This window comes from Prionailurus viverrinus, chromosome B3 (assembly GCF_022837055.1).
Source record: "Prionailurus viverrinus isolate Anna chromosome B3, UM_Priviv_1.0, whole genome shotgun sequence".
In the NCBI taxonomy this organism is placed as follows: Eukaryota; Metazoa; Chordata; class Mammalia; order Carnivora; family Felidae; genus Prionailurus; species Prionailurus viverrinus.
In genome coordinates, this window is record NC_062566.1 from 33,765,052 (window position 1) to 33,788,946 (window position 23,895).

The 23,895-nt window shown below is 50.5% G+C and overlaps 1 long non-coding RNA gene across 3 annotated transcripts in view; it reads right to left on the reverse strand.

Annotated features, from left to right (window-relative positions):
* Window positions 1–23,895, reverse strand: part of LOC125168335 (uncharacterized) — a 98,783-nt gene that overhangs the window by 46,076 nt on the left and 28,812 nt on the right. For all 3 annotated transcript variants that reach the window (XR_007153089.1, XR_007153090.1, XR_007153091.1), the window contains exons 3-5: window positions 10,353–10,457; window positions 3,933–4,174; window positions 419–512 (exon numbers count right to left, since the gene is read on the reverse strand). This is a non-coding gene — a long non-coding RNA (uncharacterized LOC125168335). The remainder of the gene's footprint in view (window positions 1–418; window positions 513–3,932; window positions 4,175–10,352; window positions 10,458–23,895) is intronic.

Genomic DNA, 23,895 nt, shown 5'->3' on the forward strand with positions numbered 1-23,895 from the left:
AAGACCCTGCTCAGTGCATGTACGAGGAAGAAGATAATAAAAATGATAATTCTACCTCCTGCCGGTGCTTACTAGATGCCCTCACTTCATCTGAATGGGTTCATTTAATCTTCATAACAGCCCTATAAGATAAGTAGAATTCGTATCCCATTTTACAGATGGGTAGACTAAGGCTGAGAGCACTGAAATAACTTGCCCAAGATCACCCAGCTAGGAAGAAGCCAACCTGGGGTTTAGATGCAGGGATGGTGGCTCCAAAGTGGTGAGATTCATCGTTCTGCTATGTGGTGAGTGGGAGGGAGCAACTGTGGGCCCCACAGCCCAAATGGTACAGGTATGATTTAGAGAGGAGGTTTTCTTGTGTCCTGCAGAAGGAGGCAGCCATAGTTTGGCCAGGGCATGGATGACGTGACCTTACCTTATTGTTGGCATCGGGACCCAGCTCTTCAAAGTGCTGGCTCATCCATCCACTAGGGTCTCCTCTTTGTTGCTCCTGGAGCACATGGAATCTTCTACAACAGAACAGAGCAGCCACTTCAGTATAAAGCCCAAGCAAGAAATAGCCAAGGGACTGGTGTCCCTGGCAAGGGGAGATGGCCATTTCCCTATGGGGAAGGAGCATTGGGCCTGGAGACTGGAGAGCCTCCTAAGGGGCCTTGCCCCCTTCCAGTCCATTCTTCTCACCTTCTTCCTTCCCAGGGTCTCCCCACAGCTCCTAGCCCTTCACTAGGTACTCAGGATGCCTAGGGGCTTGCGTCCGCGCCCCTCTCCCACTCCAGCCTCTTGCTGGGCCTCCCACCAGACCCAAGTGCTGTCAGGATCCTTAGGACCCCCTCATTGGGATGGTTAAGATCCCACAGCTCGGTCTCAAGTCCTGGGCCAGCAGAGTTGACAGGCAGACCAAGTTCTGTCTGTGTTTAAGGCAAACTTCCGGAGAAGGCTGCTGGTTCTGCCTTGTAAATGTCTCCTCATTAACCAATGAGGACACTTCGGCCTCCCTACCAGGATGTGGACCTGATTCCACCTCCGCACAGACTCCTACTGATGAGAATCAGTTCAGTTCCACGGCTCCCGTGAACTTTCCCCTCTGCCTCCTCTGAATGGTTCCAACTTCGTCCTTCTGGGCTCCCCCGGTGGTCACCTGCAGGGTGTCCCTACTGGAGTCCCCGAGAGAGCCCTTCCCCTCCCACTGAAAGTCTTTCTAGTCCTGTCAGCTATAACCTGTGACCTGGTAGAGGCCTGCCAGACCAAGCTGGCCCTGCCTTTGGGAGACACAAGGAGGGCCTGTCCCCAAGGAGGGAGGATGGGTACGGAGAGAAGCCAGAGAGAATTCTGGCATGGAGCCTGGTGGACTATGGAAGCCCAGCATGGGAACTGGTGCTTGGCCACACCACTCATTCATTCACTCAACAGTTCCCGGGGTGGGGGGCTGCTCCATGCCAGGCACTGGATGACACTGGGAAAGAACCAGGCAGATGTGGTAATTCCCCAAAGGAGCATATGGTGTAGCAATGGTCGAGACACAACCATCACAAGGTGCAAGGTCAGAGCTGCGGCCAAGCCACTCCTCCCTCCTGAGCCTCAGCTCCTCGTTTCTAGAATGGACACACCACTACCCACCTCCTGCGCAGGTGGGCTGGTCGAATGAGTACACACAGAAAGCCTCCCACATAGTGACAAGTGCATGTGGCATTTTCCAAACCAAAGGTTGAGTCTCAAGTACAGGTTGCAAAAGCATTAAGTGAGTCATGAACAGTTTCTTTTACGAAAGAAATGGAATAATAAAAACATTATATGCATCATACGTAATGTAAAAACATTACGTTTGTGAAACTTCTACTTTAGTTATAAGGTTGTGTGTTTGTATACACTGGGTCATATGGGAAAATGCATTATTTTTCAAAGAAGTTTGAAGGCCACTGGTGGTTCAGAGCAGGGTGCTGGGTGACTCGGGCCTAGTTCAAATCCTAGCTTCACCACTGATTACACTGCGTGATACAGACACCTCCCTTCACCTCTGAGCCTCACGGGGACAGCACATGCGAACAAGTTGCTCAGAACAGCACCCAGGACATCACAGGGCCTCAAAATATCACTACCTGGTCTTTGTGTATCGTTTGTGTACAGGCGGACCTCGGGTAAGGGCTAACCATCTCAGATTTAAAACAAGTAAAAAGGAAAATAGCATTTATGTTGCTGGGGTTTCCTGGGTCAACAAGTTACCTTTTCAGGCATCGGTGCACCAGGCACCAGCCTCATAGCAGCTCTGTGAGGTAAGTTCTAGCATTATTCCCATTTCACAGCTACCGGAACGGAGGAGTAGAAGTTCAGACTGAATGTGGCTCTGGCCGGCAACCAAACGCACACTCCTGCCCAGCACCAGAGGCACTGCAGGCCCTGATTCCTGCCTCCTCCAACCCCGAGGCCCCTAGTGGTTCCAGTTTTGAGGCTCCTGGACCAGCCCTCTCTGCTGGTCCACTGGAGCCCCGACTCAGGAGATGACCCCTCCCCCGGAAGTCATGAGCCAGCGCAGAGGCCCGAGGGCGGGCCCAAAGTGCCAGTGTCGCCGAAGCAGGGAACACAGGCAGCATCCCAGCACGATGTCAGCTGCTGGCTCTCACCACATCGATCATCCAGTCCTTAAGACATATTAAAATGGATTTAAAAAGACATTTTGCATTTTCTCTCCTTAACACCCACATTATTGCCACACATCGGCTTTTGTTTTAATTAAAATCGGTTTTGAAATCCTCCATGAAACTTCAGTGGGATTGTTAAAGGCGGCAATTTCCTTATCGGCAGTGCGTCCCCACAACATACTGTAATAGTTATTTTGCAACAAAGCACAAGTCTTATTAATTTAGCTCAATCAAATCAGCACCACGTTAATTTATGGGGCTGTAAAAATCTGGCAATGCTGCTCTAGATCAAGGAACTTAGGGCAGGCAAGACACCAAGTGGGATGTTTATTTTGTACAATGGTCCCTAACTGCATTTCTGTGATTTAAAAGCTTTCCGAGGCGTGCGATGATAATATTACATGCATATAGAATTGTGTGTTTGCTATGCCTCATTACTCCCCACAGAGACCCAAAATCATTTGGTATTCAACTCCTACCTAAAATATTTCCTTTTACATACAAATATTTTTTCTGCTTTAAATGGCTTCTCTATGTTAAATTTTTTTTTTTTTTTCCCAGGGCTGTGAAGCAAGATCATTTCCTACGTGGGATTCTATTTTGGTCTAGTATTGATCTTTAGTGGTGGTTACTAAGTGGGTATTAGGCTTTTCCCCCTTCTTTTCCTCCAGCCAATCCCTCCAAGGCGGTTTCAGAGGGGTTAACTTTGCATTTTCTGCCCTTTTCTCCCCCCTCCCTTCCATATTCCCGCTTTGGGGGTTACTTTTACTAATGTCTTCTTTGGTGACTAGGAATGCTTCTCTCTCTCACTCATGTCTTAACAACAAAGCTTCACAATAATAATTATAATGATTTACCGGGAGATGCAGCTTAGCAGCCAGCAGAGAATTTGAAAGGCATGGCGGGGAGGGAGACTGCAGCAGATGTGAGGTGGAAATCAGGAGATGGAGGTTCAGAGAGAGCAAGTGACTTGCCCGATGTTACACAGCAAGTTAGGAAGTGCACTGGGCTCTGGGACTCAACCTAATTTTTCCATCAGTTGAATGAGGACCACAAGAATTGGAGGGAGGGGGGCGCCTGGGTGGGTCAGCCGCTTAGGTCCGACTTGGGCTCAGGTCATGATCTCACGGTTCATGGGCTCGAGCTCTGAGTCAGGCTGTGTGCTGACAGCTCGGAGTCTGGAGCCTGCCTCAGATCTGCGTCTCCCTCCCTCTCTGCCCCTCCCCGACTCATTCTCTCTCTCTCAAAAATAAACTGGGAAAAAAAAAAAAGAATTGGAGGGAGGTTACTCACGTGACACAGGGCTTGGCGCAGAGTGGGTGCTCTGGGCGTAAACACTCGGCCCGTCCTCAGCAAGGCCCGGCCCGGTTTTTCAAGCACCTGGCTCTGAATTGCAGCGATGGACTCTGCAGGTGTCACGAAGAGCAACCGACAGCCTCAAACACTTGCACCTGCCACACTCGGTGTACGAGATGCTTCCTTCTTGCATCTACTCCAGGACAGCACAGTCTTGCTCTGGGGATACGGACCCGGCACTGAAATATGATGCAAGCATTAACTAGTGTCTCAAGACAGGCATGCACGAAACCCCATTTAGGGGATGAGAAAACTGAGACTAGCAGAGAGTTTTGAGGGTTGCCCTGGGGTCAGACAATCAGTGGCAGAGGGAGATTCCAACCCACGGCTATGGCCAAGGTCAGGGCTCTTTCCAGCACACTGGCTGTGTCTGGCACGCTGGCCAGTCTGCAGGGGCCCAGGGAGATGGGGGCTAAGGTTTGGGCAGGCAGTTCCTGCTGGTGGCATAAGCATCCGCTGATGTGACAGCATTTGAGAGGCCCCAGAAGGCACTCCTTGCTCCCTTCCTGGCTGTGGCCGAGCCTTAGCAAGAATGGTCCCTGGGTTAAATCTTGCCTTTTCCCCCACACATGTGTGTATTTGCTTTAATTATATAACCTGCACCGCCCAGTCCCATTCCTTCTGTGTCCTATTATCGAGAATGAGTTTCTAGTTAGCCTAGAAACAGGAGAGCTCCCAGTGCCTGGGAGGGGCCTCTGGGTTTAGGGGTGGAGATTCTGATGTGTGACTCCCAGATGCCATCACACCTTTAGGGACAATGATGTGGGACTCACTACCTCCAAGGCCATTAACATCCACACCATTGTGGGACAAAGCCCTCGTTTGAAATTCACCCTTCCTGGATGCACCTGCAACCAACATCTTCAGGAAAGCATTATGACTTCATTTTGAGTGTTCAGGCATCCTCTCTGACCTCCCAGTGCCAGGAGGCTCCAGAGCCACCTGGAGATGGAGGTGTCTCAGCCACATAAGTTAGCGGGGGTGGAGACAGCGGTCTCTGGGGCTGGGAGTGTAGAGAGGCAGAGGTGAGGTTCCCGGAGATGAGAAGATGGAAGGGGTGTTCAGGCCTAGGCCAGATGTGGAGTTCATGGCCTCGATGCCTCTAGTGAGGAAGGGGGCCGGAAGAGTCACAGCCAGGAAGCTCAGTTCTAGGCAAATGCGAACCCTTTGGCTAAGTTCCAGAAAAGGACCACTGAGATGGGAAGGTGAAGTGTGAGTCTTAAGTCTGCTGGGTGAAGTCTCAGAAGAGGCTTCACCCCAGGGTAGTGACGTCAGAACCAAAAGCTTCACCCTGGACTTCATTCAACAAGTACTCTGGAAAACGTGCTGTGTGCCCAGCACTGGGGCGCGCTCGGGGAAGGAGAGGAAAGCACTCCCCACGCAGTCCCTGTCCTCCCGGAGCAGGCTCTGGGCCGCCTGGTGTCCTGGTGAGAATCTGTCCTCATATCCCGAGGCATTTGCTTTCTCCCTGCTTAGGGAGCTGGGCCCAGGAGGAAATGAAAATGCTTGTGGAGGAGGCTGCTCTTTGGACATCCCAGCTCCGCCTCTGCAAACAAATGTCAAGCCTGTGCAAGGCCAGGCCCCATGGTTGAACCAATCTGAGGGTGGCAGTTGCCACAGAAAAGAGGCAGCGACGTGGTTGCTTTCAAAATGGCTTCTCTCAGACAAGGCCACAGCTAGGTCACAGAGCGCCTTTGTGTGAACTTGAAGAAGGAGCCGTCTTAGGGCAGACACAGGCCCCCACAGGACCTCAGATTGGCGCAGGGATCCCAGGATGGACCTCAGCTTTTATAGCGCCCTGGGCTGGGCATACTTGTGCAGTGAACAACCTGGACAACTGTAGTTGGTGGCTTTGCCCCAGAGCCCAACTGCATGGTCAAAGCCGCCAGGCCCTGACGATGCAGGCCAAGGCTTCCCCTACACCTATGGATCACCCCAGATCTACACCAAGACTCTCCCCCCAAAGATGAAGGAAGCTGTACCCTAACAACTCCTCCCCTTCTGACACAACCCGCTCGCTCAGGCACCGGTATCACACCCATGACCTCCTCCATCACTGCGTCTTTCCTTTCACGGAGGGACAGGTGGACGTGGCAGGGGGAGGGGGGAAGACCGCTGGAACCACTTTCCACAGCCAGTGCCAAGCCTTCCCCTCTCTCCGCGGTTCTTTAAGAAGGCTTTCTAAAGAAGAGGAACCTTCCGTGGTAGCAGATGGCGGATAAGTAGGAATGGTAAATAGTTTTAATTACTGCATAATGTAAGTGAGACAATAAAGGGGAGACAGTGGAAGCAAGCTGCTGCCGCCGAGGCCCTGAAACTGTTGTGGGGCCCAATTTGTCTGGCATGTGCTGTTCTCAGTCTTGGGAGGGCTTTAAAGAGAACGCCGAAAATATTAATTGCCCGCCTCACTGGCCCATCCATCTTCACAACCGAGTAACACGCTTTTTTAATTTCAGGGGAATCGTTTTCAAATGGGAATCATGCAAATGAGTATTTTAGCTATTCATTTGTTTTACTGCGAGCGCTTTGTGAGCAAATGGCCTACAGCTTGCAATGAATTAAAAGACACGGGCACTGGAGACCGATTTTTAATACAAAGTCTTGACTCGGAGACGACCCCGACCAGCAGCACAGAAAATGTTGGCATAGCAACTTTGGGCATTTTCATGCAAATTGGCTTCTATATAGATGATACGAATGCAATGTTTTCCTTCAACTAATCATCATAAAATTAGTTTCACTATATTTAAATGCCTCCACTTAATGCATTATATCCATATGCATGAAATTGCCTCCGCTAATGCAGTACATAAAATGCCAAAGATACAATGAATAGCCAAATTGCAAGCAGTTATGTTATCTCCCATAAAACGGCTCCCCTCCCCCCTTCTTTTTTGTGAGTGTGGGTGTTATTGAATGTGTGGGCGCCAAAGGCATCTATCACAAATTGCTATTAACACACACACACACACACACACATGCAAACACGCACACACACACACACACACACACACACACATGCACACACACCCCAAAGTCCTCTTCAGTTAAGTAACGTTAAGCTTGTAACCCAATCTAACAAAACCCAAATGAAACTGGGCCTGGGCAGGCTGTGTTCACCTGGGCCGGCCGCCCTCTCCTCGCACAATCTACAGCCGCAGGAGACGGCAGAGCAGAGAGCACCGCCTGCCTTTGGGGTTAGCTCCAGAGGGGGTGGTTTCACGCCCCGCCCCTGTCACCCGGTGGATGGGGAGGTCCCAGAGAGATGTGTCTGAGCTAATCGGGGACCAAGAGGCCATCCGGGAATAATAAAAAATGGAGCCACTGTTGGTGAGAAACGGCCTCTGAAGACTGGCCACGGAAGCCTGGAGAGAGGAGGACTCTGGCAGAACATGATCAAAGTCAACAACTGAGGAAGGACAGGAGAGGAAGGAAGGCAGGGATATCCACGGAATCTCTAGGTTCTGGGTGCTGGGCTTGGAACTGTATGCCTTCCATGTCATGTCATCTTTACAGCAGGGAAAAGGTCAACATGATCATCATTGGTCTTAAGGACTCTGAGATGAGTCTCAAAGAAATTGAGGAACATGTCCAAAGTCACATGAACAGCAGGCAGTGGAGGAAGGATTTAAACCCAGGTCTCTGGGAGTCCAAAGCCTCACTTTCCTCTGTGCCAGGCTGCTCCCTGCAGATGGCATCAAGTAATGGCAGGAATCGGTTAAATTACTCTTTGCTCCAAGAGGAGCTGTCCTCTCTCCAAGCAAAGTAGGGGCGGCGAGGGTGGAAGGAGATAGTGGTTGAAGGGGACTTTTCTTCAATGTGTAAACCTGATTCTCCTTGGGTATCTGATGAGTCCTCAATACAGCTGCCATATCCCCCCAGGGTCACACGATGTGTTTATTACGTGGACAGACGGCTGTGCACCCCAACTTACTATCTGGGCCTCTGTCCTCCTCCAATCCCACCAAGGGAGTCCGGGCTCTTCTCTGCCCCAGCCTTGGTGGGTTTGAAATTTGGCTTCAATATACGGATGCCATTCATGTTCAGGGTGGGAGTTAGGAGACAGAGAAGCAAGAGGTGAAACTCGAAAAATACAAGCCCTTCTTTTCCACCCGGAGATGGTGTTCCATCTCCAGAAGGCTCCAGTTCTCATTCCCTGGGGGACTTTGTGTCTGGCTTAAGTAGGGGTGGCATTTCCTCACAAGAATGCGTGAGGTTGCTATGGAAACAGTATGGGTGGTTCCTCCCCAAAATTAAAGATAGAATTACCATATGATCCAGCACTTTCACTCCTGGGCGCCTCCCTAAAAGAAGCGAAAGCGGGGACTCAGATGTTTGCTCAGCCGTGTTCACGGCAGCATCACTCACAACAGACACAGTGTGGAAACAACTCAAAGGCCCACGAGGGGATGAAGGGGTAAGCAAAACGGCATATATACATACGAGGGAGTATTATTCAGTCTTACAAAGGGAGGACACAGGCGACAATAAGGATGAACCTTGAAGACATGCTACGTGAAGTCAGTTGGTCACAAAAAGGCACACCCTGCACGATTCCACTTACGTGAGGTCCCTGACACAGCCACATTCACAGGGGAATCACACTGGTAGTTTCCAGGGGATGGAAGAAGGGAGGACAGGGGTGTTGGTATTTAACAGCTACTGAGTTTGAGTTTGGGACGATGAGAAGAGTTTTGGGGATGGATGGTGGTATATTTGCACCACAATGTGAATGTACCTCATGCTACTGAGCTGTACATGTAAAAATGGTGAAGGTAGTAAACTTATGTGTATTTTACCACAACTAATAATTTAAAAAAAAATGCATGAGGTAGGAAAACATCTCTTCAAGACCCCATGCAGGCCACCGAATTCAGGAGCCAAACCGTCCGGGCAGCTTCATGAAGAGGTGAGAACAGTTCCTCCCGATTGCTCGGGACTGCTCACCTCTAGCGAAGCACTTACTTCTGCGTTCAATACGAGCCAGTTGAGTTAAATTAAGGGGTAAAGTGAGGGAGACACCTATGAGTGATACAATTAGCCAGGGTCTAAGCCACAGATCAGGAATCCCTCCAATCTCATTGAGTTGGTCCATTTTCATTTCCTTCTTGTCCTTCTCCCTTTTGCCTTCTATCTTGTGTGGACAGCCCCCTCCACCCATCCCCAGCAAACAAATACTCCTCTTACATTTCTGTCCACTGGCCTATTTTATTGTTGTCCCCCCCCCCAAAGTGTTTTTCTCACCACCTGGAATTGTTAATAGCTACTGTGGCTTTACAGACACTAAGTCAAATTGGCGTGCTTTCTTGCAAATTGAGTGATTTATGTGATGTACCCCCTTACCAATGCATATGCTGACCACCGGTCCTGTGATTCTCCTAATGACCACCAGGTGGCATGATTTGGAAAACCCAACCTATATCACTAATGGCAAGTACCACCTCAGGTGGCTGTCCTCCTGTGAGATTTGGAGGCATGGTGTCTAGGTGGCGATTAACCAGGACTTGAAGGGGGGCACATCTGTATTAAAAAGCCAGACCTTTCAATGACTGCAAGTATAAGGGCTCTGATGATGCCCCATAGTTCCAGCTGCTTTTCATGTTCCCTCTCATATCTTAGCTCCCAGAAGAACCATTATTGGGTTACATGTCTTGGGTATAACCTGCCTCTAGGACAGGACGGCATGCTTCAGCCCTCATAGTACTGGATGGACCACTCTCTCCCAGGGCCTAGCTCCTAAGGTCAGATGAAATGTCCCATGTCATTCTGTTTTGGCTATGTTTTCCAGTTTCAGCTTTTAAAGAGTTTTCTCCTGGAAAACGTCCTGTGGTGAGAACAGCTCCTTCCGATTGCTCGGGAAGGAACCACCTTCCCGAATGCAGCTTCCTGTGCTAGTTCCTTCCTGCACCTCCTCCTGCTGCCCGTGGGGGAAGCTGGGGCTCCTGCTACAGTGGAATCCTGCCATCCCTGACCTGTGTAAACCTGTTGTCTCCCTTCCTAGAACTTTCTTTTGTGAGTAATCGCATTCTCCTGGTTTATAAGCAGTCAGGGAACAAAGAAATGATGACGATTAAGAATTAGTGGGAATTCAGCAAGAAAAGGCATATATGCTCAACTCACCTGGTTTCCCTCTGATGGGACGCTTTTAGACATAATGCATTTTGATGCTAGGAAGCATTTCTTAAGTCTCTGTTGTTAGCCTTGTAGACAAAATGGAGGGAGGGGGCAAGATGAGAGTTTAGCTATGCAGATTCACGGCTGGTTAGTCAACCCCACACAAACAGTAGGGGAAACTGATTGGAAGGCAGTCACTGGTGAAGTGTTGTAAGGCCTACCCTTATCTCTGTTCATTCCTACCTGTTACTGCCTTAAAGGGAGACTCTCGAAGCACACGTTCCTTGTTTCCAGGCATTGCAGAAACCGTTGCGTGGCAAAATTGGGGCTGGAAAAGTCCTTAATGGGCTACAAAAGAAAAAAATATATAATAGGCTGGATGCAAGCAGGTGAAGTTTAACAGACAAAGAAAAACGTGGTTTCCCATTTAAGTTCAAACCATCAATTGGCTGAGCATAGGATGGGGGACACTTAACAGCACGTTCTTGTTTAAAATCCCTGGAGTTCCAGCAATCCAAAAACTGATTCCTAACTAAAGATGGGGCCCAGCTGCTCAAAAGAACCAGTGCCAGCTGAGATGGTATGAACACAAGCGTGTGGCAAAAGGGGGTCGTGGTGCCCGAGCCGCTAAGCATGCCGGGCTGAGTGACCGAGTTGGTCAGGATAACGTAGTCATTTGATGATGCTTGAGCCGCAGAAACAGGGACAGATCTGGTCTCTGCTCAACGACTCTTGGAGGGGAGGGACCACATCCCGTTGCGTACGTTCCCAGTATCTCTTATGGCACCTGACAGAAGAGAAGTTGATGGTCCTGTTGGTCAAAAGAATGGATACATGAATGATTGGAGGGGATGGGAGGCTTTCTTGGAAGACTGGAAAGGTTGTCCCAGTAGAGGGAACCAGGGCCCAACTGTGATATCTGCAGTACTCTGAGCCTACCCACAACCCTACGTGTGGCAGCCCCACTCCTGGGATTCCAATTATAAGTGATTTGCATATCCTGTAGTGGAAGGAGACATCCACTGCGGGGTTCAAATTCGCATTGGGCTCCACACGGGGTGTGGAGCCAACTTTAAAAAGGGGTGGGGAGGGGCGCCTGGGTGGCGCAGTCGGCTAAGCGTCCGACTTCAGCCAGGTCACGATCTCGCGGTCCGTGAGTTCGAGCCCTGCGTCGGGCTCTGGGCTGATGGCTCAGAGCCTGGAGCCTGTTTCCGATTCTATGTCTCCCTCTCTCTCTGCCCCTCCCCCGTTCATGCTCTGTCTCTCTCTGTCCCAAAAATAAATAAACGTTGGAAAAAAAAAAAGGGTGGGGGGAGGATGCTCCAACAAACCGTGTAGAATGGATGGATTTTCCCTGAACACATCTCATCACCCACTGGTTTCCCACTGATAATAAACACCCGTCTGTCCCCTAAACCCTGCTCTTCAGGTGCAGAGTCTCTCCTAGGGGAAACCTCCCTGACATCCCCCAACTATGATTTTCCTTGTCTCTTCTGGTTCCAGCCCTGGCTGTTACATAACTGGGCAATTCCAGGCCTCAAGGAAGGTTCTCCAGACTGTCCCTCACGTGTGGCGATTCTCTGTAATATTTTGGCTCCGTGGCATTCTCAGTAACTACCAGATAAAGACAGCTCCTTGGCAGAAGCGGGTATTTATGGGGGCATCCATGTTTACCTTCCAAAGAAGATTCAGGAGACAATGACACGCTGCCCCTTCCCATCACATTTGTCCAAGTATTTCCTTAAATGGTGAGGGGATTTGGTTCTTTAACTCTTTCAGGATGCATTAATGGCCATGTGAGAAAGATTCCTTTTGAGGCCACTGGAACCTCTTGCTGGTTTTCTCAGAAGTAGAAGTCCCTTAGCTGGGAGTCTCCAATCCCTGGGAGACCTTGGGGGAAGTTGCTTTCCCTCTCTGTGCCTCATTTTCTCTAACTATAAAATGAAAGGATGTGGGTAGAGAAGCTCTGAGGTCCCTACCAGGAACAATGGCACAATGATATATTTTAGTGTGGGCATACCCCCAATAACTGAGGCTGAAATATCAAAACAAGATCTGGGGTTAGTAAACAAAGCTTATGAAATGGAATCCTCAAACAATTATTCTTCCGATCTCAATCAAGAGACCCAAATAATCTGGCTTCTCAATTTGCAATTTCCTTGAATTCCTGCTGTTGATTAGTTCGGGTAGCCAGTTAATGGATTCTGGCACACCAAACCCATTCATTTTGTTTTCTTAGAGGCAGGCTCCCATCTTGGAAATCAGAACCAGGAGGTAATGGCTTTTGATGTATTGTCAACAGGAGAGTCGGGAGTTCTCGCACAGCGTCGTCACCGCCTGGGATCCCACAAGAACAATGACATTGAGGCTGGGGATGAAGACAGATGGGGAGGATGTCGCAGGCAGAGGGTGCCACTGGGCATCATGGGGCATGGGCAGGGTAGACGTCTGGTGAGACAAGGCTGGAAGAGGCAGAGCCCATAGGCAAGCTGGTTAAGATCTGGGGTGTCCAGTGGTATCCATCGCAGGAGAGCAGAGGGGTCAATAATAAGAATTCACAATTGGGTACTGAGGGCCCGAACCAGAGAGGAAGTGGAAATTCTAATTTCAAGGACCATGTTAACTTGCTGTCTTGGAGAGCTGGCAGATGCCCGAGGCAGGAGCAAAGGCTCAGGACCCAGTTGGCCCAGAGTATGTCCATTCATTCAACAATATTTATTGAGGACCTACTATGTGCTAACTGCTGTTCTAGGCACTGTGGATACAGTCATAAAAGGCCAACAGAAGAGCCTTGCCCCTGTGGAACTAACTCCCGTGGAGGAGGCAAATAACAAATAATCACATCACATATTTTCAGGTAGAGATGGACAAGAACCATTACAAAGTAACATAGAGAAAAGGCACGGAGAGTGATGGGAGCTGCTATTTAGTTAGGGTGGTCAGGGAAGGCTTCACGGAGGAGGTGACAGGGAGCAAAGACCTGCATGAAGCAGGGAGTGAGCCATGTGAATACCAAATACATTTCACCAAAAGCTGCTCTTAGTACCAGGGGTGACGGAGCTGCTAAGATAGCATTCAAGCTGTGAGTGCTGTAGAAAATACAGCTAATCATGGCTTGAGCAGAGAACATTAATTTAACTTACTGAATAAGAGATGCAGTAGGCAGCCCAGGGCTGGGACAGAGGGTTCAAGGGGCCTTGCGACCCAGGTTCCTCTCCTCTTTCTAGCCTGTGGCTTTTGTCCTCAAGGCCATGAAGCAGCTGCTCACTCCCAGGCACAGAGTGTAAGTCAAGATGTGAAGGGGGAAGAGAATGGGCAAAAAGATCTAAAAGGATATCAGCTGATTCTGTCCCCATTAGCTCCAGCCAATGACTTCTGCTGTGTCCTCGGGGCCAGGACTGGGTCACATGGCCACCTCTGCACCAGTCACTGGGAGGGAGAGAGGGGCTGTGTGTGGGAGCCAGGCCCACCCATCAGCACCATCGACCCTGGGCCATCCTCTCAGGGCTTCCCTTCATGGAGGGCAACTCTCTGATGGGTTTCGCCCTGAGTCATCAGAAAATCCCAGCTCTCCTCTGATGAGTAACAGCCCTGTAGGGAATCAGGAAAACCCAGCTCCAGTTCAAGCTCTGCCACAAACTTGCTGTGTGACCTTGGGCCAGTTGCTTCTAGTCTCTGGGCCTTGCTGGAGCAATCACGAGACTGCTCTCTGCATTAACGGTCTAAGGTTCCAAGTGCCACCCTTGTCTCTGCCACCAAAATTCTACCACACAGAGCCCCTGAGAACTCAGCTGGGTCCTAGAGGGGCCCACAGAATGGCCATTTGACCAAAAGAGACACCAGCTTTTAGAGGCAACCCAGCTGGCAGGGCCAGGACAAGGATTAGGTAAGTGAGGCACTTGCCCATAGGAATGTGAGTGGGTGCCAAAAAGGTAGTAATTAAGATACATAATATTGTAATGCAATATTTAAAAAAAAATTTAATGCTCATTAATTTTTGAGAGAGAGAGAGACAGAATGTGAGCAGGGGAGGGGTAGAGTGAGAGGGAGACACAGAATCCGAAGCTGGCTCCAGGCTCTGAGCTGTCAGCACAGAACCCGACGCAGGGCTCAAACTCACAAACTGTGAGATCGTGACCTGAGCCGAAGTTGGACGCTCAACCGACAGCCACCCAGGCACCCCTGTAATGCAATATTTTTTAAATCAAAGCTAATATAAAAAAAAAATCCATGTTGAACAAAATATCAAAATTTTTAATAAAGAAAATCAATATTACTGATTTTTCCTTTTACTTCCGACTCCCAGATGGTTCAGCATGGCATGACATCGTTACTGACCCTCTTTAATTTAAAATTTTGAAATTTTGCTTATCATCAACATTTTGCATTAAGTTTGGTTTTTAAAATATATTCTGTTAAAATACTACTATTTGACCGCTGAGTATTTGGGGCCTTTATTTTGCACCCAGTGTAAATCCCTGACCGGCCTCACCCTGCCCTGCCAGCTTTAAGGAGCCTTTGAGAGCCTGTTGCTGGACAGTGGCCAATCTGTGCAGTCAGGCATTTGCCCTGTCTGGGGACTTCAGGGTCACACAGTGGACATGGGCAATTTTTAGCACTTTGCCACGAGGTGTTTGGATTAAAGGCCCTGGTATTTCTTTAATAAGAAAAACAGGCTGCAGCCATTAAAAATTTAGTCCTACAAATAGCTCCTAGTAGCTCCTCTCTGAGGTGCTGTATTTATTTAATCATAGTAAATTTGGGCCAAATCCTCTCCTGGGGTTTCCAGCACCTGCCTCTATACCCCTGAGGAGTCTGTCACTAGGACCATGCCATTCGCACAAAATCCCTCTGCCTTTGGCTCCCCTGGCCCGCTGGCTCACAGGGAGATAAAACACCTTAGCCTCATTACTCAGATGGCTAATTGCGAACTGATTTAATTAAAGTATACAGATATTTCCCCAAGTTAGTTACATTTCATATCACTCCATTAGGAGTAATTGGCTGGAATGAGAAGCGGCAGAAAGGGAGGCTGGCCAGGTAGGTGGGGAGCAGGGAGCCCCCTTGGTCTGTGGAACGTGTGCTGCCTGAGTGTGGGGGCGGTCTGAAGGCGTTCCCGAGGGTACAAGTTCACTGAGAGACGTGCCTCCGCTCAGAAGCCCACTGGGGACGTCCCTGGGTCATTTTAACCCCAAGCACTAGATTGATTGCACACAGCCTGGGTCAGGAGCCGGGGTTTCAAGCCCATTCCGTACTTAGGAGTTCTGTGACCTGGAGCAGTCACCTCACTCACTTGACTCTTGGCTTCTTCCCCTATAAAATGAGAATAATAGTACTGCCTGCCTCAGACGGTTGGTACCAGATTCAGTGGAACAAGCTTGGAAAGCCTTTATTTTAGCATAGTACCTGGCACATGGATAATGCCTAATAAATAATAATACTGTTATTTGGGGCTGGGAGTATGGTTACGGAGTGAAGCAGTATGGACAGGAGAAGCATCTGCCTTGGAGTCAGAAACCTTGTGGTCTGGTCTCAGGTACGCCCCTAACTGTGCAATATTGGGCAAGTTGCTTCCTTTCCAGGGCCTCAGTTTACTTTTCTGGCCAATTAAGGGAAGGAGGCAGAGACTGAGGTTTGCCCACGCTATATCCATTCTCCCCTTCTTCCTTACTAGCACAGCCCTGACTGGGGCAGCAATGCCCAGCTACGACATCCATAGTTCCCAACCTCCCTTATAGATAGGGCCGGCCCCATGAATTCTGGTCAATGAAGTGAAAGTCAAAGCTGTTCCCTTCTAGGGTGGGGTTCCCAAGAAGTCTCCTTTAAAAGGGGCTAACTCAGCTTCAAGCACCCCTCCCACCCTCTCCTCCTTCCTTCTTTCTTCCACCTGGAATGTGATCCTGATGGTTGGAACTCCAGTAGCTATCTTATGACCAAGAGGTAACCTTGAGGGTGGAAGCTACCTGCAGAGCCACTTGGCCAAGCAGAAAGATAGAAGATGCCAGAGACTCTGATGACATCTTGGAGTTGTTGCCCCAGCCATGACCACCCTGGATTTCACAGCACCTGAGAGAGAAAAACTGACCTGCCCTTTTGTGTTTTGTTTTTGTTTCTGTTAAGCCTGAGCCTTTTGGGGTCTCGATTACTTGCTGCTGAAGGCTATCCCTTACAGATACAGGGTGTCCTGCTCTATCAGAAGAGTAAAGCTTGATCTCTGAGCTGGTCACAACTTTCTGTCCTCTTTCTGCACCAGGGGGATCCCTCAGCCTGCAGCAATGTTACCTCACCCCCACCCCGGCTCCAGCCCCAATCTGCTCACCCACTTTAGGATCTTCACTACACAGCCGAGATCCCCATATTCCTAGGCTATAAGTCTCAAAACTTGAGGAGGTAAGAAGCAACCTCTTCCCACAGAGAGATCATGTACCCAATCTACCTATTTCCAAGCACCTATATGGCCAGCCCATTTGCTCACTGCCATGGCAGGGGTAAACAGCTTGGGACAGCTTGCAGCTCTGGTGTCCTGGAAAATGCAAGGATTCACTGCTGAAGTAACTGATTTTCATCCCTGTTCTGTCCCTTAGTGGTTGTGTGACTGCTAGAGACTGAATGTGCCCCCCAAATTCATATGTTGAAACCTAATACCCAGTCTGTTGGGATTAGGAGGTGGAGACTTTAGGAGATGAGAGGTCATGAGGGTGGGGCCCTCATGAATGGGATTAGTGCCCTCATCAAAGAGGCCCAAGGGAGCTCCCTGCAGCCTCTGCCCCATGAGGTTACGGTGAAAGGACGGCCGTGTACAGAGAAGCAGGTCTCACTAGACACCGAATCTACCAGTGCCTTGAGCTTGAACTTCCCAGCCTCTAACACTGTAAGAAACGAATTTCTGTTGTTTCCAAGCTACACAGCCTAGGCTATTTTGCTATAGCAGCCCAAATACACTAAGATAAGTGACCTGTGGAAAGTCTCTTAAGTCTTGCTGGACCTTGGTTTTCTCATTTATAAAGTGGGCAGAATAGGGCCGTCTGGGCAGCTCAGTCAGTTAAGTGTCCAACTCTTGATTTCGGCTCAGGTCATGATCTCATGGTTCATGGGATCAAGCCCGCACTGGGCTCTGTGCTGACAGAGCAGAACCTGTTTGGGATTCTCTCTCCTTCTCTGTGACCCTCCCCCTGCTCACGCTCTCTCTGTCTCTCAAAAACAAATACATAAACGTTTAAAAAAAAAAAACCACCAAATAAAGTGGGCAGAATAATACCATACCATTCTGTAGGGGACAGGATGTAGAAACGAAATGTGGGAGAGATGCACTGTAAATCAAAAAGTGTAGTACTCATCAGAACCTGTCATTATCATCAGAGACATTTTTTAAAAAAATTTTTTTTTTCAACGTTTATTTATTTTTGGGACAGAGAGAGACAGAACATGAACGGGGGAGGGGCAGAGAGAGAGGGAAACACAGAATCAGAAACAGGCTCCAGGCTCGGAGCCATCAGCCCAGAGCCCGACGCGGGGCTCGAACTCACGGACCGCGAGATCGTGACCTGGCTGAAGTCGGACGCTTAACCGACTGCGCCACCCAGGCGCCCCGATTTTTTAAGCCAATCCACAAGATTTCCTGAGCTCCTTCTCTGAGCCCAACCCTGTAGGCATGGTGAGAGGAATACCAAAAAAGTACAAGCCGCTACCCTCCATTTTGCAGAGAGAAAAGGGGAGTTCAGAGAGGTTAAGTAACTTGTCTAAGGCCACACAGCTAAAGAGTGGACGTGCTGGGATTTAAGCCCAGCTGTCTGAGTCTAAAACATTCCACAGCCTCACCACATAGAGGTGAAAGGCTATGGCCAAATCCAGCCACACCTGATTTTAAAAATAAAGTCTTCTTGGACCACAGACACACTCATATGTTTACATCTTGTCTCTAGCTGCTTTTGCACTACGGTGGCAGAGTTGAGTAGTTGCATAGAGGTTGTGTGGCTCACAAAACTCAAAATATTTTCCACCTGGGCCTTTTCAAAGTTCTCCGAACGCTAATCTCTAGCGTCCTATTTGTCCACCATCTGGCCACCAGTGAACACCCTTTTCCACGCCTGACACCGCGGCCACCGGTGATGAAGAGACATGTCCGACGTGAGTCTGGTTATTTCTCAGGTTACGAGTGAGGCTGGCCCCATTTCACAGATGAGATTTCCTCCATGAGAGGAGCCTGGAGATCCGCACCAGGACACGGAGTGGAGGAATGGAAGGAGAATGTGGCGGAGAGCCGTGGGCTCTCCTCGTGTCTCTCTCCATCCCCTCTACCGACTCCCACTTGTCAGAAAGTCAGGGAAAGTTGATAGGCTGGGTGCTGGCTGCATGTTCTGCACGGACACCTCATCCACCGCCCTCTGCCCTTCCTCTGCCTCCCAACCTGCTGCCCCTTCCAGACGGGCTCAGAGTACCAGGGCATCCACCTCGCCTACCACGCAACCCCCCAGAGCCCTTCCTGGCCCCTTTGCCCCCACCCACCTCACTGGTGTGTTTACTTAAGGCTGGATTCTATATCTGGAAGTTCATTAATTTTTCGTGGGTGCCAAAACGCGGATCATTTGTGCTTATCCTCAACTAAATAAGTCAGGTCATAAGAGGTAATGCCATGGGTAGTGGAATGTAAACAAACACATTCTACCTCAATAAACATGCTAATTTCCAGCTATAATATTCACAAGTAAAAGATCCATCACGCCGACCCTATTTGGCAAAGGCAGCGGGCCTCATCCGTCAACGGGGGAGGCTCCCGCCAGTTCTCCGCGGGAGGGAAATAGTACAACTTAACTTGCTTGATGACGCCCTCGGGGGGAAACATGAGCCTCATAAATGAGTCTGGAAATGTGATAAAAGGATAATCTTGCATAAATGAGCCTATATCATCATTACCTGCACCGACCAAGGCCAGGCACAGGCTTTGAGTGATGGAGTCACATTTCATATAAATTAAGGCCGAGGAGCTAGTGCACCAGGCCAGCGGGGGCTCTCTGTCCTTGCTGTGTCCCGCTGCCCACCCTCGCCCGAGGCTGCCACACAGGATGCGCGGAGGGCCGAGCAGGAGGTTCAGGGCTGGCTGGGGCTGGGGCGCCGGGATGGGAAGACTGCCCAGGCCCAACCTGAACACGAGTACACCCTTGGCAATTGGTGACATCAGAGCGGGTATTGGTCCTTCCTCCCACCTCTCCGAAAAAATTAAGGAACCCATTATTTTATTTGCTCAATTTAGTGGACACCTATTAAAGGGCAAGGCACTGAGAGGCACTTGGAAAATCAAAATAAGATGAAGCCCTTGTTTATAAGAATTCGCCGTGGGCTCAGCGAGGCAAAGCAAGTCCTCCCAGCCCGCTTGGTCTGGGGTCAAGTGTGGAGGGTGCTCAGAGGACAGAAGGGCTCCCCGGCCTGGCTAAGGCAGAGAAGGCCAGGCCTTCGGGGCATAAAGGAAGGCAGGCTACTACTCAGTGAGTGGTGAAGAGCTGGGTCTCCCTCTCCTTGCTGCCCCTCCCCAAGGCCCACAGGGACACTGCCCCGTGTGCAGCTTCTGCTGAACTCCTCTGTTCCGCCTGTGAGGACTTTTAGCAAAAGAAAGAGAGATGAAGGGCACCCGGATGGCTCACTCGATTGAGCATCTGACTTTGGCTCAGGTCATGATCTCACAGTTTGTGGGTTCAAGCCCCACAAGGGGCTCTGTGCTGACAGCTCAGAGCCTTGGGCCTGCTTCAGATTCTGTGTCCCCCACTGTCTCTGCCCCACCCCTGCTTGTGCTTTGTCTCTGCCTTTCAAAAATGAACAAACATTAAAAAAAAATTGTTTTTAAAGAAAAAAAAGAGGAGGGACAAATACACAGAACCCGTACGCTGTCTCGGAAAAGATCTGGCAGAGATCTTGACGCTCTTTCTGATCCTCCCTTGCCCCTCCCCCCCCCCCCGTGATGTTGTGGGTGCCCTACCCAGCTCCTTTATTCACACGGCTGAGGCACCCGTCCTGGCAGTGTTAACAGCCACCGCTCACAGCCACCCTCTTCCTCAGAGGACTGTCTTTGGCCAAAGAGGAGCCACCTCACCTGGGAGGTTATCCCTGCCTGCTCCTCTGATGTCAGACCAGGTGACTCTGGGGGTACAGAGGCTGGCCCCCTTGACTGATCCCTTTGTCAGGGGTCATGCTCTGAGGTGAGGCTCCCACCAGGACGGGTCAGGCTGAGGCCAGACTCCAGCCGAGACCACATATTTGCTGCCCCATCCTGCTTCGCTTACCCACTTCTCCCGAGAACATGCCCCTTGCCCCTGATAAACTACATGCATCAAAATCTCCATCTCAGGCTCTGCTTTTAGGCAGCCTGACCTAGGCTCTCCATTTTCCTCAAAGACAGACTTGGAAACAACCCACCACAAGGCAGCACAGCAGGGGCAGACCGGGTAATGACGAACGTGCTGGGGGGCTCAGAGAAGGAGAATCTAGCTATGCCTCAGGGGGTCAGGGAGGGCACCTTGGAGAAGGGGTGCCCACCTTCCCCGGGCTGGGTCCTGCATTCTCCAGGTGGGTGAGGTGGGAAGGGGGTTCCAGGCAGAAGGAACAGCATGCCCTTTCGTTTCCCAGGCACTTTCCAGCATCACTTCATGGCAAATAGCAGCATCCATGTGACATGGAAAGGGCTTGCTCTAGAAGCCTCCAGAACCACCAGGGCTGAGGGGTGGCCAGCCCATAAATGCTTATTATGGGAATGAGGGAATGCGTACAAGCAAGTGAGTAAAATCATTCTGAACATTCCCCCAGTGGACAGTATTTCATCCGTCCTGTCACTTACCCTGTGCCACCTGCTCCCCCACTAGACCAGAAAATCCTTTCCAATAGGGGCTGGGGCTGGGCATCAAGAGTGTCTCCCTGAGGCCTAGCTCTGCTTTTTGCAGTGGATGCTCAGGAAATAACATCCCATGGCTTTGAACCACTGACCCGAGAGGAGAAGGGATCACCAAGACCAAATGTTTAGATGTATCAAGGCCTTCATTCATTCATTCACCAAACAACTTTGTGATGTGATAGAAAATCGGTGAATCAGAAATAGAGACGAGGGTGCCTGGGTGGCTCAGTGGGTTAAGCATCCAACTTTAGCTCAGGATCTCAGGGTTTGCGAATTCCAGCCCCGCATCCAGCTCTCTTCTGTCAGCACAGAGCCTGCTTTGGATCCTCTGTCTCTCTCTCTCTGCCCCTCCTCTGCTCTTTCTCTCTCTCTCTCAAAAATAAACATTAAAAAATTTAAAAAAAGAAGAAGAAATAAGGAAGAGAGGAAATTATTATGTGCTAACAGTGCACAGAAATTGTCCTAGGTGCTTTCACATGCTGCACTCAAACTTCATGATAACCTGGAAGGGGGCATTGTTACTGCCAGGAGCAGATGTGCAACTGACATCTACGTGTACCTAGGTCCAGAGTCCAGGGTCTTTCCATCCTCTCTCCCTCCCTTCCTCTCCATGGGAGGATGTTGTAAAATCAAAGTTGTCAAGGTTTGGAATCAGTTAACCAGATCTTTCTGGAGGCAGAAGATCAGGAAGACCTCTGAGTCTCTCTCTCAGCAGAGAATCCTCTGATTTAGGCCACCCGGGCCCAAGGAGCTCTGATGGGCAGATCCCCTCCCTCCACCTCCCAGACCCAGGCCAGCTCTCCTCAGGTGCATCCAAACACCTGTAACAGACAGAAAGCCATGCTTCCAGGGATTGTATGATTCAGAACCGACTTGAGGGGTTAATTTTTTGAAGGAAAAAAGAAAGGTATAAACACTGCTGAAAAACTGAGCCGACAAGCTCAGGGGAAACCCGAGCCACAGAAGTCTTAGTCAAAAGTGCTGGCTGAGAAATCGCCGGCCCCTGCCAAGCCCAGGGAAGGGAAGCTTGCACATTCCCGGGCTGCGTGTTTCAAATACTTTCCGCGGTTTCGCCAGTGGAGGGCCAGGAGAGAGGAATCTGTCATTACCAACTTGGGTCTGCAAAACAGCTTGGCTGGCAGGGAGCAGTGAACTCGCAGGAGGCAGGAAGCGGAAAACCTGAGTCATGAGCTTCAGGGGACGGGGGAATGTGCAGGAGGGAGGAGGTGAGAGGCAACCGACCACAGACCAAAGGGTCTGCGCGGATCCTTTGACTCCCAACGCATTCTTGCCGGCTACCCACCGTGACTGCCCCTGCCCTGTGGGGTAGAGACTCGTGCAGTTTCCCAAACGTTCTTCATCAGTGTAAACATTTGTGGAGGACCTACTAGGTGCCAGGAATCCTGCTGAACATCCAACACAACGACCCGAGGCAGCAGAGCGGGCACCGTATGCCCGCTTTTCAACCAAGGAAACTGAGAGCCAAAGAGGCAGTGGAATTGCCCCACGCCACACAGCAGATGGCCAAAACATCAGTTCGTCCTTTGTGTATTGAAGACCTACTAAGTGCCAGGCACTGGGCCAAGGACTGGGCTGCAAAGATGGAGATGACAAGGCCTCTTCAGTGAAGGGCTCAAAATCTTATAGATTAGGACCATTTTGTGTGTGTGTGTGTGTGTGTGTGTGTGTGTGTGTGTGTGTGTGTGTTTTCAAGATACATTTATATCTGCTACCCAAGTTTTCTTATTACACCATGTGTGGGAGGAGGGGTGAGGATGCTTCGGAGATGTGACAACATGGAGGTGAGGGACAGGAGGGATGTGATGGCGGAGTGCTGGGTGACGAGCCATGAGGCCCGGCCTCACAGTTCAGGCTGTTGCTAACGTGCTGTGTGACGCAGGGAGCCGCTTCAGTCCCTTTGGCTCTTGATTTCTGAAGAGGACACCACCCGTGCGTGTCCAGCCTCCCTTTGGAGCTACTGTTTGCGACACACCGTTGCCTTCATGCCGGTGGCTTCTTACTGCAAGCCGCCATCCTCTGCCTGAAGACCTTCTCTGGCTGCGGGACGATGCTGCGTCCAAGGTGGGGCAGGCTAAAAATGGGGGGGTTCATGTCCCCAGGAGCAGCCGTCAACAAAAGACTGATGGGAGTTGGGGGATGAAGACAGGCCTTCCTGTCTCCTTGAACAGGACAACTCTGAAGGGCATGTTCACAGCAGCCTCCCTCCCGGGGCTTCCTAGCGGCAGGGGCCCCAGCTGCCCGCAGGGGTACTCTGCCCATCAAGCACCCTGTGTTCTCTCCTGTCCTTCCACCTCCCACATCCCTTCTGGCTCTGTCGGTTAAGTGTCCGACTCTTGGTTTCGGCTCGGGTCATGATCTCACCGTTTGTGGGTTCCAGCCCTGCATCAGGCTCTGTGCTGAGCCCCCACCTTGGAGCCTGGAGCCTGCTGTGGATTCTGTCTCCATTTCTCTCTCTGCTCCTCCCCTGCTTGCACGCTCTCTCTCTGTCTCCCAAAAATAAATAAATGTTAAAAAAAAAAAAAAAAAAAAAAAAAGAAGCAAGCAGCCTCCAGCCAGGAGCAAGGCCTGAAAGGTAAGGCCCAGGGTCGGGGAGAGCACAGGGGTGAGGGCACCAATGCAGGGCTTCTCCCAGGCCATAAATCCCCTGTTGACCCCTACCCACAGCCTAAGCAGCCCCTCAGGGTGCCCTGAGGGGAGGGGGTCCTGTGGAGAGAACTGCAGAAGAGGGGGCAGCAGCAGGGCCTGAGGGCCACGGCCCCCTCCCTGGGCTCCTCATCTTAGCTGCCCTCGCCTCCCCAGCCCCGCCTCCCCCCTGCCTCCACTTTGTACCCCACACCTAGATGAAATCACACACAATGCCCTCTGCTCTCCTGCCTTCAACCCTCA